General features: G+C 42.3%; 1 protein-coding gene across 6 annotated transcripts in view; it reads right to left on the bottom strand.

The window, feature by feature from the left end:
• The window catches only part of MYOM2 (myomesin 2), a 446804-nt gene extending 431808 nt beyond the window's left edge, over window positions 1-14996 (bottom strand). For 5 of the 6 annotated variants that reach the window (XM_040428545.1, XM_040428541.1, XM_040428544.1 and 2 more), the window contains exon 1: window positions 14862-14996. The gene's annotated coding sequence lies outside the window, so the exon portion shown is untranslated. Of the gene's footprint in view, window positions 1-4236; window positions 4364-14861 lie in introns of those variants that run through there. The other variant, XM_040428542.1, reaches the window with a different exon arrangement.
• Window positions 14997-18867: the final 3871 nt, after the last annotated feature.

Genomic DNA, 18867 nt, shown 5'->3' with positions numbered 1-18867 from the left:
AGCGGTACAGTGTGGGACACAGGCCGGAAGAGACCTTCATCGCATCGCTGCCAAGGAGGTAAGTATAAATGTTTATTTTTTTTGTGTACAATACTGGTGGCTACTGGCACATAATGGGGGTCTCTGGCCACTGGCACATAATGGGGGTCTCTGGCTACTGGCACATAATGGGGGGGCTGTCATTACTGGCACATAATGGGGGGCTGTCTTTACTTGCACATAATGGGGGGCTGTCATTACTGGCACATAATGGGGGCTGTCATTACTGGCACATAATGGGGGGCTGTCATTACTGGCACATACTGGAGGGCTTTCATTACTGGCACATAATGGGGGGCTGTCATTACTGGCACAAGGGGGGGCTGTCATTATTGGCACATGATGGGGGGGCTGTTATTACTGGCACATGATGGGGGGCTGTTATTACTGGCACATAATGGGGGGTCTGTCATTACTGGCACATAATGGGGGGCTGTCATTACTGGCACATAATGGGGGGCTGTCATTACTGGCACATAATGGGGGGCTGTCATTACTGGCACATAATGGGGGGCTGTCATTACTGCCACATAATGGGGGCTGTCATTACTGGCACAAGGGGGGCTGTCATTACTGGCACATGATGGGGGCTGTTATTACTGGCAAATGATGGGGGGGCTGTTATTACTGGCACATGATGGGGGGCTGTTATTACTGGCACATGATTGGGGGCTGTTATTACTGGCACATGATGGGGGGCTGTTATTACTGGGACATTATTGGGGGCACTATAGGGGCATCTACTGAGGCCACAAAGAAGGGGTGTTTTATATGGGGGGCTCTGTACAGTAGAATTTTATACTGGGACACATTATGGTGAGTACTATGAGGAAGGGGGAGAGGAGTACTATGGGGTCATTTACGGGGGGCCCTAAGAAGGGGTATTTTATATTTGCAAATTATGGGGCACACTGAGGGCATCTACTGGGGCATTTTATACTGGTACATTATGGGGGGCACTAGGAGGAAGGGGGGAGAGGCGCACTATGGAGGCATTTACTGGGGGCACTATATAGGGGTATTTTATACTGGCACATTATGGGGGCACTATGGGGACGTTAGCTCAACTGGGGGCATTACAAGGGGGTATTTTTTGCACTGTCACATTATAAGGAGAATTATTTCTACTGGGGGGCATTATGGTGGGCTTCATTACTCCCACATGGTATGACCCCCTAGTAGCAGCACCATCCTCTCCCTGCTCTGCTATTCCTCTGCCCCTTCTCCAAATCCTTATTATGAAATCTTTCTGATTAGGATAAAACACATCAGCTCCGCCGAGCTCCCCAGCCAAGTTTTGAAGTGGTGTCCGAGATCCCCAAGGGCCAAGCCAAGTAATTGTAAGTTTTCATGTGAAATATGTTTATGTTATACACATATAGCCTACACTGTGCCACACAATATACAGTATACCGCTACACTGTGTAGTCTGTTCTATAAGCACCATTGTTTTGTGGCGGCGGACAGAAAATAATCTGGAAGTGCCACTCCCGAGACCAGGCTCTGGATCCGCCACTGCGTTATTATACTTTGTGATAATGAATATGCCCCTCCCCTTTATTACATTCTCAGAAACAAGTAGAGCATGGATGTCAATAAAATTATGCGGACGCCCATGGAAAAATTTCTGCGGACGCCCATGCAAACAACTGTTACTGGCCCACATTTATTAATGTGGGTGCACCTATATTTTGGCAGTAAAAGTGGTCCAGGTTTAGAGAAACTTTTTGTGATTGGAACGAGAAAGATTGTGGTTTACTGGAAATGGGTGTGGCTTTGCTGGAAAGGAGAAGTGGCCTAAATTGCAATGGTTTGCGCCAAAATCGATCCACAATCATAGCATAAAATTCTGTCTCAAACTAAGCCAACTAATACTTGGTATAGAGTTAGTGTCCAGCCATGCACTCAATTTATCATCTGGTCTGAGGCACTGTGATAATTCTGGTGCATGTTTAGACAGTCTGTCTAAAGGTGCATTTACACTCCCCAATTATGGGGCAGATTATCAGGAACAAACGCTTCTATGAAAATCTGATCATGTAAAGGTGCTGCAGACCACCTGATGAACAAGCATAACACTTGTATGTATTGGGTGAAATGATCTGTGGTGCAGACATCTTAAGGGTGTATGTGACTCCCAGACTTTCTATCAAGTGATCGCTAACGAGCGTTCCTACGTACGCTCGTTAGCGATCATCTGGCAGTCTAATACTGCCTCCAAACGCATGCTTAAAAATCATAATGGTGTCGGCAGCAGATCACGCTGTGTAATAGCAATCTGCCGCCAGCACACACCACTGCTCTCCATGAGGAAGAGCATTGGCATAGCAATCGCTCCTCCCCATTCCACGGAGGACATCGCTGCATGTAATAGCAGTGGTGTCCTCCGCTACCTATCGGAGAATTACCGGGAGGGAACGCTTCCCTAACAGCAATAGTCTGTGGCATCAGGGTGTCTAATACACCCTTTAAGCATTGTTTCTGGGCAGTAGATTGTGCTGTGTGAACAGTGATCTGCTGTCCAGAAACAATGAATTGGTATGAGAATGAGCGATAGCTACTGTGGGGAAGATCACTGCATGTAAATGCTGCTTTTAACTCCACTAACAAGCAGGCAATTGTTGGGAAGGAACGCTTCCTTTCCAATAATTGTCTTCTAGTCAACACTGCGTAAATGAGCCTTAAGTTTACATGATCTACAGGCTTAGTAAATTGGGCCAATTGTTGTTTATATGTCACCACCAAGGAATAATCCAACATCAATTTGTAAAATTTTACTTTTCATACCAGTGTATTTTCTACAATGTTTACAGCACCAACAGTTCTGATAAAAGTCTCACATTGTGACTTCAATAATAAACAGTTCCATATAGGAACAGAACATAGAAAAAATGCAGGTTACTGTTCAAAATTGTTAAAGAGATTTTCGTGTAGCAAACTCTATGTAATCTGGGTCTCCCAAAGATGAGTTGCATAGAGTTGCATAAGGCTGAATTCACATCAGCATTCAGCCTTTCCATTCTTCTGCTCCGTTATAGGAGCTGAAGAATGGAAAAGACATATTCTGCACATAACTGAGCCAAATAGAGCCTACGTACCCCATAGACTATAATGGGGTCCATTAGGTTTCTGCTCAGAGGAAGATTTTTTAAGTGGAGACAAAAGCAGAACAGAAAGAGTGAACGCTTATGTGAACTCAGCCTAAGAGATCTCCTCTAAGAACTTATCATGCCTCAGGGCACTCAACAATGGGTTATCTAAAGGTGTCCAGCTAAATGATCATTTGGCCAATGGCTATTTCTCTCACCTGCCTCTTGACTTCCCCATTCACATACATGTTTGGTTCGGCCAAGCATGGGTGTTGTCAATAGAGGCTCTTCTGGTGGTGGCTTAGCTCCTGGGAGAACCAAAGGATAGTGTGCAAAAATTTCAGTTTGCACGGTACTTCTTTCCCCAGACAGACATCATTGGATTGTCAGACAAACTACTGTGTATTGGGGGCTTTAAGTTATCCAGTCGATTTAATTACATTATCTTTCAATCTGATTAAAGAAAACATCAGTAACTAGACTTCAGAGCTGTGACTGAGGACTAAGTAGCATTGACATCCAGAAGGTGATTTCTGAAGTGGTAAAGGGCTATATTTAGCTATGAAATAACTGATATGTCTATGACAACCCATCTCCAAAATAATCATAAAAATTTTAAGTCATACACCACATGTGAAGCAAAACATATATCTAGAAAGTGTGAAGTAGTCATTAGAATATTTTATTACCAGTTTATTTGGTGTTAAATATTATCAATACATTTTCCCACAAGTGTTGAAATAATTTCCATATAATGGTTCATGCACCCAGCACTGCCACATACATATATTCTCATACAGTGGCACACAGAGTCCCTACAGGTCCAAAGTAGCTGTTTGTGTCACCATATGGTGTTTGCCACTACATTAGGTACCATGCTCTATATAATATAGAATACTACAATAGTGACCTCATCGATTCTTAAGGAATCTTGGGGAAAAAAATATGGACACAGTATTACAGAATCACAAAACAGGGATCTGTAATACACAAACTGTGCATTAGGTGTAAGACAGTAACTACCTTTCAAATACCAGTTATTAACCAACAGAAGTAGGGACATATAACCATGATGAACAAAAGCTCTTGAGGAAAAAAAATCCATTACCTTACTCAAAATTGCTGACCTACTTTTTCATTGCTGATCAGTCTAATAACTCAATTAATTTGATAGCACACACTTACTCCATTAGCACAACAGAGAGTGATACCCTTGGAGACCAGGAGAAGTGAGGAATATGTTCACCTGATGGGGTTGTGATAAGCAAAACCACTATAAATGCTTTTCCAAGTGAGCTTATATGGTTCAGGTTAGGCTGTAGGTGCTGGGCATCGCATGCCAACTGGATATAGAAGTGTCAGAAAACAGAAGCCAAAATGAACACAAAAATCCTTGGCACCAGCCCCATCCCAGTAGAAAATGTGATCTTTATTGAAGCAATTCAGATATAAGTGCAGGTAGATGTATTTTGGGGACCAGCCCCTTCTTCAAATACAGAGGACATATGGATAAAGCCAGGGTGTCAAAATATATACAAGAAATGGTGCCAAACCACTTAAAAAGGGGGTGGGTAGTGAAAATATACATATAATAACACTACATAATTCGGTGATCAAACAGATAAAAAAAACAAATGCAATGTAAATGCAGTAAGTCAATGTAAAATTCAGTGTCAGCGCGACCAGAAAAAACGAAATGGAGTGAAAATAAACTGCTTCTTTATTGGTTTCATCAGGTTCATTTTCCCTGGTTGCCTTTATTTCAAGTACTGAAAATCGGATTCAGACTGGCCCACAGGGGACCTTAGTCCCCCAACCCCACACACAGATAGCACACGAGACAGCACACTGACTGTACTACATATGGAATGGCAATGTCAAGCATCTCAACCATCTTATGCATTCATATAAAAAACTGGGCAGTATTTATTTATTTAACAAACTGCCTAGTTTATTGTTTTAGATGCATATGCAGCAGGCCCAGGAGAGGGGAGTTGCGGACAGGAGTGGTGGTATCAATAATGGTGTTTGTAGTTACTCATGGTGGCAGTCCTCACTATAGCAATCCCTGGGGTCATGTGGTGATGGGAAGGGTGCACCTTTTCTTCTCATCGGGGCACTCCCTGGCTTTGGGGCTCCTGCCTTGTATTAGGCGGGGCACCCTTGGTAAAGATGAGTTTTTAGGTGCATGGCAGGGGTCCCACAGATGGGCCATGCAATACAAGTGAGTCAAATGGCCGTGCTGTGCAATGATGAGGCCTGTTTGAGTGCCAAAAGTCCATTGTACTTTACTGAGATAGTTCAATAGATGTTCACATAAGGCTGTGTATGGGAGGCATCAGCACAGTAAATATTCCCTCTAAATCTCTGTCTCATTATCTGCACAAATCTTCCCAAATCAACCAAGAGGTGCAACTTGTCTCTCTCACTCTCATTATGTTGGTATCTCTGCAGTATTCTTGGCGGAATATAGTCTCTCAAAAGATGACAGTATGTTCTATTAGTGTAATGGGGAACCTGAAGTTTATTGCTCCCGCAAACATACAGGTAAGTCTGTAGCCTTAAAGTATATGCATGACAGATGCTCTGAGCTTTCCCTTACAGTTCCTTTGGAAAGTCTTCAGAACCTTTCACTTTTTTTATATTTTGTTATGTTGCGGCCATCAATCTGCACTCAATACCCCATAATGAGAAAGTGAAAACAGAATTTTAATTCATAATTTTTGAAATGCTTGCAAATGTATTAAAAAGGAAATGCTAACATTTTGCATGGGCATGGTAATTCAGACTCTTTGCTATGACACTTGAAATTTAGCTCTGGGGACCTCCAATTGCTCTTGATCATCTTTGAGATGATTCTACACCGTGATTGGAGTCCACTTGTGGTAAATCCAGTCTATTGGACATGATTTGGAAACACACATAACTGTCTACAGAAGGCCTCAGAGCTGACAATGCAAAAATCAAGCCATGAGGAGGAAAGAACTGCCTGTAGAGATGAGAGACAGGATTTTGTGGAAGTACCGATCTGGAGAAGGGTACAAAAAATTCAGCTGCAATAAAAGTACCCAAAAGTACAGTGGAATAAATAATTCTTACATGGAAGAAGTGTGTAACAACCCAGACTCTTCCTAGCGCTCACCACCCTACTAAAGTAAGTAATCAGGGTAAAAGGGCCTTGGTTAGAGAGGTGACCAAGAACCTAATGGGCACTCTGCCTGAGCACCAGAGATGTGTGCAGATGAGAGAAACCTCTAGAAGGTCAGCCATTACTGCAGCATTCAGTGAATCTGGGCTTTGTGGCAGAGTTGCCAAAATGAAGCCTCTCTTCAGTAAAAGACACATGAAGGTTTAAAAAAAAAAAAAAAAAACACCTATAGGATTCTCAGACTGTGAGAAACAAAATTCTCTGATCTGATGGCCTTAATTCTAAGCATCATGTTGAAGCATGGTTGTGGCAGCATCATGCTGTGGGGTCTGTGTTTTTCAGAAAGACTGGTCAGAGTTGAGGGACAGCTGAATGGATCAAAGTGCAGAGATATTCTTAATGAAAACCTGATCCAGAGTGATCTGGAACTCAGACTGTTTACCAACTATTTACCTTCAAAAAAGACAAAATTAGGTGCATTCTCCAGAAGTCCATGTGACTAAAGAAAATCTACGACATCTGAGAGCTGCCATAGATTTCTGGCTTCATTTGCACCAGAAAACTGGCATGAATGAAAAAGAATTTGTCTCAGCTGTTGGCCACACCCATTTCCTACCCTTGTCATGCCTCCTTTTGGAAAATTGCTGAGTGTGGCATAAAAAGATACACACAAACACACAGCTTACAACTACAGTCCTGATCAAAAGTTTAAGTCCACTTGAAAAAGGCAAAAAATCTTATTTTAGATTGTTGGATCTTAACAAGGTTCCAAGTAGAGCTTCAACATGTAACAAGAAGAAATGAGAGTGAGACAAAACATTTTTTTGAGCATTCAATTAATTAAAAATAACGATTAAACTGAAACAGGCTGTTTTTCAGCTGATCAAAATTTTAGGACCACATGCTTTTAAAAGGCCAAATCTGTGCAAAGATGTGGATTCATTGTCATTTTCTGTCAGGTAGTCATTTTCTGTCATGGCAAAGGCAAAAAAACTCTCCCTTTTTGAACGTGGTCGGGTTGTTGAACTGCATAAGCAGGGTCTCTCACAGCGCGCCATCGCTGCTGAGGTGGGACGCAGTAAGACAGTCATTTGGAATTTCTTAAATGATCCTGAGGGTTATGGAACAAAAAAGTCAAGTGGAAGACCCAAAAAAATTTCATCAGCAGTGAGCCGGAGGATCCAATTGGCTGTCCGTCAAGACATTGGATGATCCTCGACCCAAATTAAGGCCCTTACTGGTGCTGACAGCAGCCCCATAACCATCAGACGGCATCTGAGACTGAAGGGCTTCAAAACAAAAAACGTCTTCAAAGACCTTGTCTCCTGGAACGCCACAGAACTGCTCGTTTGGACTTTGCAAGAGAGCACCAAACATGGGACATTCAAAGGTGGAAGAAAGTTTTATTCTCTGATGAGAAAAAATTTAACCTTGATGGTCCTGATGGTTTCCAACGTTACTGGCATGACAAGCAGATCCCACCTGAGATGTTTTCTACGCGCCACAGTGGAGGGGTTGCCATAATGGTCTGGGGTGCTTTTTCCTTCAGTGGAACAATGGAGCTTCAGGAAGTGCAGGGGCGTCAAACGGCCGCTGGCTATGTCCAGATGTTGCAGAAAGCATTCCTCATGACAGAGGGCCCTCGTCTGTGTGGTAACGACTGGGTTTTTCAACAGGACAACGCTACAGTACACAATGCCCGCAGGACAAGGGACTTCTTCCAGGAGAATAACATCACTCTTTTGGCCCATCCTGCGTGTTCCCCTGATCTAAATCCAATTGAGAACCTTTGGGGATGGATGGCAAGGGAAGTTTACAAAAATGGACAACAGTTCCAGACAGAAGATGGCCTTCGTGCGGCCATCTTCACCACTTGGAGAAATGTTCCCACTCACCTCATGGAAACGCTTGCATCAAACATGCCGAAACGAATTTTTGAAGTGATGAACAATAACGGCGGAGCTACTCATTACTGAGTTCATGTTTGGAAGTTGGATTTCTGTTTTTGGAGGGGTTTCGTTTTTTTTTGGAGGTGTGGTCCTAAACTTTTGATCAGCTGAAAAACAGCCTGTTTCGGTTTATTCATTGTTTTCAATAAATTGAATGCTCAAAAAATTTTTGGTCTCACTCCCACTTCTTCTTGTTGCATGTTGAAGCTCTACTTGGAACCTTGTTAAGATTCAGCCATGCTAAATATGATTTTTTGCCATTTTTCAAGTGGTCTTAAACTTTTGATCAGGACTGCATTTAAAGCCACTTTTCTGGCTCAAGAGAGATGATAAATCTCTCCAAAGACCCTAAGCATACTGCCAAGACAACAAAGGATTGGCTTATCTTTGGAGATACCTGAAAATGGCTGTACATTGATGGTCCCTGTGAAATCTGATAAGGGCTTGAGAGGATCTGCAGAGAAGAATGGCAGAAAATCCCCAAATCCACATGCAAACCTTGTGGGATCATACCCAAGAAGACTGGAGGCTGTAATTGCTGCCAAAGGTGCTTCAACTAAGCACTGTGTAAAGGGTCTGAATACTTATGTCAATGCAAGATCTATGTTTTGCATTTTCAATAAATTATCAAATGCATTAGATTTTTGAACATTCTGTTTTCACTTTCTCATTATGGGGTGTTGAGTGCAAAATCATGGGGAACAAATTGAACTTTTTTTATTTTAGCATGAAGCTGTAACTTAACAAAATGTAAAAAAAAAGAAAGGGTTTGAAGACTTTGTAAATACACTGTATACTTGTAGTCCTGTTCAACACACTGTATGTGTAGTGTTGGCTGTGTGGAGTGCTTCTGTTTTCTAGCAATCATACGGCCTGCTCCCAAGTGTGTATGCACCACCATTCAGGCTTCTACATACAGTATAGATGCAGATATGACTGGTGGTCTCCAGTTACCAAAGCGGCCTCTGTGTATGTGCTGAGGAGTGACACTGACTGTGTCTTCTAAAATAATGACCCCTAAATCCCATTCCTCAGATACTGAGGTTAGGACTGTATCACTGATTTTATATTCTGCTCTTGGGTTTTTATGCCCCAGGTGCATTATCTTGCAATTTTAGTTGCCAGATTTTTGACCATTCCTCTAGTTTTCCTAAATCCTTTTCCATTTGGTGTATCCCTCCAGGAACATCAACCCTGTTACAAATCTTTGTGTCATCAGCAAAAAGACACACCTTACCATCGAGGCCTTCTGCAATTTCGCTGATAAAGATATTAAACAATATGGGTCCCAGAACAGATCCCTGAGGTACCCCACTGGTAACAAGACTATGGTCTGAATATACTCCATTGACTACAACCCTCTGTTGTCTGTCCCTCAGACACTGCCTAATCCATTCAACAATATGGGAGTCCAAGCCCAAAGACTCTAATTTATTGATAAGCCTTCTATGTGGGACAGTATTAAAAGCCTTACTAATGTCTAGATAAGCGATGTCTACTGCACCTCCGCCAACTATTATTTTAGTTACCCAATCAAAAAAATCAATAAGATTAGTTTGACATGATCTCCCTGAAGTAAACCCATGCTGTTTTTCATCTTTCAATCCATGGGATTTTAGATGTTCCACAATCCTCTCCTTGAGTATGGTTTACATTAATTTCCCCACTATTGATGTCAGGCTTACTGGCCTATAGTTGCCTGATTCCTCCCTACTACCTTTCTTGTGAATGGGCACAACATTTGCTAATTTCCAATCTTCTGGGATGACTCCTGTTACCAGTGATTGGTTAAATAAATATGTTAATGGTTTTGCTAGTTCACTGTTAAGCTCTTTTAATAGCTTTGGGTGTATCCCATCAGGCCCCTGTGACTTATTTGTTTTCATTTTAGACAGCTGACTTAGAACCTCTTCCTCTGTAAAGACACATGCATCAAAAGATTCATTAGTCTTCCTAACTGAGGTCCTTTTCCTTCATTTTCCTTTGTAAAAACTGAACAGAAGTATTCATTGAGGCAGTCAGATAGTTCTTTATCTTCTTCCATATACCTTCCTTCTTTTGTTTTTAATTTGGTAATTCCTTGTTTTAGTTTCCTGTAATGGTATTATTATATGTGTGAATTGACTTGATACTTTTATATGCATTTTCTGTATTGCATTTCCTTTTTAAGTGGTACCATAATAGTGGTACCATGGCGGCCTATGGTAAATGGACAGTTTTAGTTACTGAGTTTTCAAAAGTTTTGTTTGGTTGGGGTTCGAACACTGAGACTGATACCAATCGCTAGAGAGAAAAGGGCTCATATATTGCACCCTCTTTCCTCACTGCAGGAGAAGAAATGAGATGGACTCAGTAGAAAGTCCATAGGCCCATCTGGATCAGAGAGCTCACTCTGGGAGCACTTCTCTCTCCTTCTTCTAGCCATTGGTGGGGGTCTCTGTGCTCAGACCCCCACTGATCAAAACATTTAACATTTCTCTATGACATCAAATTTTTTCTGAAAACTCTGTGACTCTTTAATGTCATTGTTATTTTATATATTTTTTTTCCTTTAAAAAGATACATGATCTTGTGCTGATTAATTTCATAATTTACTTAATATTTTATGTGTCATACGTAAATACAAATTAAGTGCAGATCAGTCAGATCAATAGAATATAAAATTCCTACTGGGAGATAATGCTATATAAATATAGGAAAAGTGGAAAAGTATATACTGTGTATATGCATAGTCTAAATTGTAATTGTATACATGTACAGTATACTGTATGTGCTGGATATACAGAGGGACAAGTTTATTTTCTGCTGCCGAGCCTCTTCAATGAAGGCCATTTGTCAGGCATGATTATATCCGAGCAGCCTTTGCAGCTGTTCCAAACATTCAGCACTGTTGCTAAGACTTTTATCTACAAAACCGCTTCCAGCAAATCCCTCTACATTGAAGGAGACTAAGCATGTACTGCTAAGATTGCTAAGGAGGTCTGTGTGCTGCAATTCCAGTATAAAGTTGAACCATAGTCCAGAAAGTGGAGAGCATCAAGTCGTAAAACCAATACCGTGAGAACAAATGTTACTAGTATACATGGCATGCATGACATTCCTGGAGCAACTAAATAAAACCTATCCTCATCATTTTTATCTATCTATCTATTTACCGTCTATCTATCTATCTATATATCTATCTATCTATTGCATATCTATCTATTTACAAACATGCTAGATAACAAAAAAATGTAGCCTGTTCAAAACAGATCTTAACCTATACACAGTGATATATTAGTGTGTTTTTTTTTACAGCTATTAGTATTGATCATAGTATTGATCATATTATCATTGAACTTATCTAATATACACATATATTAAAATTATATATAAGAAAATAATACAAATCAGAATACTTTACACTAAAATAGTAAACAGCTGCATCTTCTCACGCGTCCTTTTATTACTTTTGAGAATCTAACTAAATATAGAAACCCTTATGGACAATTGTGTCTGGCCAGTTCACTCATGACATGTCTCAAGCCTAAAATGTCACTGCATTTCCATATGTCAGTGATATCAGCTGGTTTAGAAATCAACATTGGGATTCTGTTACAGTCTCAGCTGACATCTAAGAGCGAGAGCTCTTTGACATTTCCCAGGAGAAGCAGTTCATCTGTGTTTTATTTTATACCATCAATGATTATGCCCAAAATCAAATCATTCATAAGACAAATTAAACAATACACGTTCATATACTGAATATGGATTTTTTTTTTTAATTGACAAATATGGTGCAATATAGTAAATATGTCTTCTGTACAAATGCATATGCTTAGAGAACAAAATGGCATTCACATATTCAATAATGCAGAAACAAGCTATCCACGGTTGACCTGGAGTTCCTTGGGTCCTCCAGAAGAAATGATTCTGAGGCCACACTCTTTGTTCATACAGTGTTTATCAACCTTTAAGTCTTCTACTATCATTACACACAGGGGATTTCATTAAAGATTGCTAGATTATTTCGGATATATGGCTCAGAAATTTGTTCATTTGAGAATTTGAGCAACCAAAGAGAGATTAAACTCGAGAATGACCTCTAAAAATGTTCAGCTACGAACATTGTCAGTAATCGCACTATACTCATTTTGATGAAAGCTTCCTTCTATACGGCTCATGACCAACCGCAACAGTGGGGTGCAGTCCCTCCTGGCGGTCAAGTAGGTATCTTGCTACTGGAATATGAAGATATAGCCAAATGTTCAGGTTTCTTGATGCATTTTTGAAAGCCAAAATCAAGAGTGAATCATGAAAGAAGAGAAATGATAAAGAACAAATATGACTTCTGCTCTTTTTCTAAATTCACTCCTAGTTTTGGCCTCCAAATTTGCATCAAGAAACCTGAATGTGTTGCCGTACCCCTAAATTCCAGCAGCAAGTGACTTCCTTGACCATCAGGTGGGACTGAACCCCACTGTTGCAGTTGGTCATGACCCTCAATGAGTATAGTGACATCATTGAGAATGCTCGTTCATAGCTAAACATTTTTAGAGACCATTCTTGGATCAGGTCCCTCCTCAGTTGTTCAAATTCCCAAAGGAATAATTTCTGAGCGACTGTTATTAGGCTTAGTAAGAGAGAAAGTGGCCTACCAATCACAACATCGAATTTGCATACACTTGTGCAGATCCAGTAATATCACTCACAGGATACGGCTGGATCCATTTATACATATGTTGCTGTAACTATTACAGCCTCACATCCAGGGACATAAAGATGGGGATAGAAACCCAGGTGTGGATTGTTGATTGCCAGGTATGTTTCATGTTACTGATTTTTATATCAATACATAAAGCATTATGAGGGGTCACCAATAGGGAACTTGTGTTCCCCTGATGGACTTAAGCTTAACACTAGAGGTCTCCTGTTCTCCATTATCATCTTCATTTATACATTCAGTCAAGTATTGGAGGAAGCAAATTCTGAAATTAACGTCCACTATAAATATGTTAATGGGATTGTAAAGGATGAGAAAACATGCCTGGTTTAAAAAAAACAATACCACACCAGTTCACAGGTTGTGTGTGGTATTGTAGCTCAGCCACATTTACTTCAATGGGGCTGAACAGGAGTGTGTAGCTGTTTTTGGAATTTCTTTCTAATCCTCTGTAACCCCTTTAACCATAATTCTCCAAACGCGCAACATTTTGTCCATAACTTATGAGGGACCTATGGCGCACAAATCATGCACTGGTTTAAGGCCTCAAGCACACGACCGTTGTTGTTTTCCGTTCCGCAAATTGGGGTTACGTTGTTCCGTGATACGTTTCCGTTTTTGTTTCCGTTGTGTTTCTGTGTGTCTTCCGTTTTTTTTGGAGGACCACCAGTAAAAAAGGAAGGAAAAATAAAGTGTAAGACAGGTTTGCCATGCAAATGATAGGAATAAAACGGACGCGGACGCGGATGACAATCGGGTGTGACTCCGCATTTTTTAGAGGTCCCATTGATTTGAATGGGTCCGCAAACCATTTTTCCCGGACAAGAATAGGACAGGTTATATTTTTTAGACGGACTGGAACCACGGACCACGGACGCAGATAACAAACAGTGGACTATCCACATTTTCAACGGCTCCATAGAAATGAATGGGTCCACATCAGAAACGCTAAAATCGGCGGAACGGGCGCAGAAACAAACAACGGTTGTGAGCATGAGGCCTATGTTGTACACTGCAAGAAAATTTTGATACCATAAACAAAAACCCAAAAGGTCCTTATTCTGATAATGAACAGCAAAATGATGCAATTATACAGAACCTCTGTGGATGCTAATATGTATAACCTCCATGTAATATTATAAATCTTTATTTATTATGTTATGATTTCTCTATCCATGGATATATTCACAAAAAACAGGCATTGTATTATCCCATAAGACTAAGGACTGGTACACCATCTCTAGTCCTCTCACACTCACTATACAGACATGGGATAAGAAAGGAAAGCAATAAAAAGCTATAAGAGCCAAATAACTTCAAATATGTATGCATTGCAAGTCACAGAATATGTACCTTCTAAGTGCATTTGGCTATGTGTGATACTATAGAGCTTCTGTTTTCTAATCACAATCGGTTTATCGTTAAGCTGTGAAATGTCAGAATACATACTTTGAATGCATGTCACTGCCCTAAACCTACTGAGGGAGCTATTGCATGTAATGCCTCTAATACCACTTTGGAGTTGCTTTATTAGAGCTCTGGCTTGTAGTCAAGGTAGTGAAGTACAAGGATCCTCCTTGTATATCAGAAAAAATGTCAGCGGAACCAGGAGAATTTTACCTTTGTTATAGTTCCAATATCTTCTGTAAATAGATTAGATGAATGATAGATTCTAAATAGATAGATTCTAAATAAATAGATAAATTCTAAATAGATAGATTCTAGATAGATAGATAGATAGATAGATAGATAGATAGATAGATAGATAGATAATCTTTGGTACAGCTTCAATTTTTCCAACTTTTGAAAAAACGTGGTTTCTCAAAAGTTTCTGGAAGTTGCCAGTACAAGTAAATTTGTTACATTTTAGTATGCAACAAAATATCACAGATTGAAGGAGCTATTATAACTATAATACATGGATAACCACTTACCAGCTATAAGAGGAGAACTTAAACCTTCCCAGCAGAGAAGAGCAGGATCTGTGTTACCTTCTAACCAGCCTCAGAGTGATGAAAACAAAAATAATATCTATCTGTAAAGGAATGCTGCAGCCCTTCCATCCCATGTATGGCAAGCCATGGGGCTATATATAGCAGACATGGAGTTGGGCTACCACAGTTTTAGGTCACCCTGACAGAGTATACGTTAAATTTTGTTTTTACTCACTGTTATACATTAGTAGTGACCTATATTGGATAAACTGTTGTGCTGTTGTCATGTTCACAGTAATAAAGTATTTTCATTATCTATCTATCTATCGCCTATCTATCTACCATCTATTTATCTATCTGTCGCCTATCTATCTATCTATCTATCTATCTATCTATCTATCATCTATTTATCTATCTCTCTATCCTCTATCTATATATCTAATATCTATCTAATTATCTATCTATCATCTATCTATCTCACTCTCTTATCTAAAATATCTCTCATCTATTGCTCTATCATCTATCTATATATGTAATTCATTTATCAGCTATCTACCCATTTATATATTATTTATGAATTATCTATTTACAATGCATCTATCATAAGTGTGTGTGTATAAACTATCTTTCTATAAATATATCTGTGTATCATATTTCCTTATATAATTCTATCATCTATAAATATACCTTCAATCTACCTAAATTATCTAATAGTGAAGGCTGTGTACAGCCTGTAATTGTGGGAGGAGCTCCCTCCCCTACTCAGCGGTCAGGAGGCAGAGGGCGCTCTTTTCCTGTGCTTCTGTTCCTAGCTCGGCAGACGATCGCGACGTCACTTCCGGTCTCGGTGACTTCCGGTTTGGTCCCTGCAGCGTGCGGTGCCCGCGGTAAGTGAGATCTTCGGCGCTTCCTTCCTGCCTCTGCCTCCCCGTAGCTACCGGGCGCGTCACCTCCTGCCGATTCAATTTAACGGCCGGATGCACTCTACAGCCCGTGGGGCCCTCCAAGCACATGATGGTCGGTTCCGATCAAACGTCCAGGCGGCATCCCCTCCAGGCAACCTGGCGCTCAGCCAGGCCGGGTTAGCCCGCAGGTTCTCTCGGCCGGCGGATGTGTCCTCCCTTCCTAGGGGTGGGGTCTCAGCAGCCAACTCAGTTTTTCTGCACCTCAGCCCCACTGCGTCTCATTCAGGGGTTCCTAAGCCGCTCTGCTCCATCCCCGCACCGGTCAGGTTGTCACCATCAGAAGGGGGTGCGGTCGTTCTCCTTCCGGGTCCGCCAGGTTAAGTTTTCCCCTTCCCTTGGTCACCCAGGGCTTGTCCTCCCATAGGCTCAGGTCCTCTTCCCTTGGTCGCCCCGGGCCACGTGTCTCCCATAGGCTCAGGTCCTGCTGGCTTAGATTAAGGTTCCTATAGACCTCCCGGTCACGTCCCGCCAGGACCCGCTTTAGCTTTGACATGGCATACCACGTCCGCCAGGTGCGTTTCCTTGTCACCTGCTGAAATGCTAAGACCACCTCTCGGGCCATGTCATCGGCTCCTGCCATCACTCAGGCCACGTGGCATTCATCCATTGCTACCAAATTTGCTCAGACTCTGCTTAACATTGCAACATGGGTCCCTGATTCGCTCATGTAACGGTCACGTCCACACACACACAGGGGGAAGGTTAGTGACCACTGCGCTCCACCCTCACCCCTGGCCCTGCCTACTTGCCTCACGAGTCCTGATGACAGGGGACAACTGGACGGCAGTCCCTAACTTAGGATATGTGCAGGGAAGACAGACAAGACAAAATACGAAACATGAACGGACCGGGTCAGAACCAAGAGAGCTACGCAGTACAATGGATTAAGCAAAGAATGGTCAGGAGAAGTCGGGGTCAAATACCAGGAGAGTAGCGAAGTACAAGAGGAGTCCTAATAGAGTAGTCAGGTGGGAGCCGAGGTCACAATACCAGGATGTATGCGCAGTACAGGAGGAGCAGGCAGACTTAGGAGCAGGGAGCCACCCAGCTAGTAAAGCCGCCCTGGGAATGAGGTCAAACACAGATCCTCATTCCCAAAGCTAAGCAACAGGTCTGCGGGCGATGGGGGACCGAGTGCACCTTCGGAACCCTGTGACAGCTCAGGTCTATTGTTTTGTCTATGCCGCTCAGGTTTCTTTCCGCAGGGGGTCGGGTGGATCCCATTTCTTCAAGTCTAGTATGGGTTATGTTGTTACACGATTTGCGCAGGTCCTGTTGGTGCGATATCATGTTGAGTCCTGTATCAGGTTCATGTGGTCACCTGAATCGCTCAGGTTTAGGTGATTGCCTGAACCGCTCGTGTTTCATGTAGTTGCCTGAGTCACTCAGGTTTTATGCACTTGCCTGGGTCGCTCAGGTTCCAGGCATGGCCTGAATCGCTCAGGTTCTATGTAATTGCCTGCATCGCTCTGGGTCTGTGTAATTGCCTGAATCGCTCAGGTTTTATGTATTTGCCTGAATCACTCAGGTTTTATGTATTTGCCTGAATCGCTCAGGTTTTATGTATTTGACTGAATCGCTCAGGTTTTATGTATTTCCCTGAATCGCTCAGGTTTTATGTATTTGACTGAATCGCTCAGGTTTTATGTATTTCCCTGAATCGCTCAGGTTTTATGTATTTCCCTGAATCACTCAGGTTTTATGTATTTCCCTGAATCACTCAGGTTTTATGTATTTCCCTGAATCGCTCAGGTTTTATGTATGTGCCGGAATCACTCAGGTTTTATGTATTTGCCAGAATCGCTCAGGTTTTAGGTATTTGCCTGAATCGCTCAGGTTTTAGGTATTTGCCTGAATCGCTCAGGTTTCTTGTATTTGCCCTTTTCTCTCAGGGTGTAGGTAAGTGCCGGATCCGCTCAGGTTTAAGGTAATGCCCGACTCACCCAGGTGTCTGTCATTCTCCATGAAAAGGTGTATGTGATTGCCTGAATCGCTCTGGATTCGATGTATTTGCCTGAACCGGTCAGGATTCGTTGTATTTGCCTGAATCGCTCAGGTTCTATGTATTTGCCTGAAACGCTCAGGGGTTTTTCAGCAGTGTCCAGTTGGTTCCTGTTTACCCGGTTCGTGTTCCGCATGTTTGAATTCCTGATTCGCTCGGGTCTTTTTTCATGCAGAGCGGCATCGGTCCCTGATTCTTTCAGATCGGGGTCATTCATCAATTGGCCATGGCACCCAGGCTGCATTCTGGTCTCCTTTGCTTCAATCTGGTGCCACCAGGTCACACCCCTCTCCGGACTCGTGTCAACGCAAGCTTGTTTTTTCATATAAACAGGGCCTCAGGCCTCCGGAATTCCGGTCCAACCTCAGTCGTGTCGCAGTGCTCCTCCGGTCACTCCATGGTGCCAGGTTCCAGGTAAGGCCAAAACCAAGTGGCGTCATTGCGCTCCTCCGCTGCTCAGGGCTTTCCCTTATTCATCACGAGCTTCCATTTCTAGGTCTCCAGTGTCGCCGGAGAATTAGTCAGGGCTGACTGTTGGTTCGGGTAGGTTTGTGATTCTTTCTATGCCACGTTTGTTCCTGTTCCCTCACCGCTCTCGCCCGGTCACCCTGCCACCGCTCGTTATATAAAAAAAAAAGAGAGAAAAAAGAAATGGGGGGGGAGTCTTTAAAATTACTTGTATATATGCTTACCTCTTTCCCATGCAGACTAAAGATGTCCCAAGCTTCAGAGGCGGATGACAACGTGTCTTTACCCGGGTCTTCGGTGTCGGGACGCGCCAGTAACCTGTCCCTTCGTAGCTGATTACGGAGCTTAATAGGAGAGGAATCCATCATCCCGCATCAGCAAGGAAGGCGGAACTCTATCGTCTCCTGATGACGGAGCCAGAGGGTTCAAACGACCAGCCCTCTCTCTCCTTCTCTTCAGCTGTCCCTGCTGCAGTTGCAGTCCACCATCGGCAGTCTGGCAGGTTCGGTGGCAAATATTCAAGCCAGAATGGGGGAATTGGAGTCCCGGCCTCTGGTGGCGCCACCATCTC

Source organism: Bufo bufo, chromosome 4 (genome assembly GCF_905171765.1).
Source record: "Bufo bufo chromosome 4, aBufBuf1.1, whole genome shotgun sequence".
Classification (NCBI taxonomy): domain Eukaryota; kingdom Metazoa; phylum Chordata; class Amphibia; order Anura; family Bufonidae; genus Bufo; species Bufo bufo.
The sequence above is the reverse complement of the archived record's forward strand: the minus strand, read 5'-3'. Positions and strand labels throughout refer to the sequence as shown.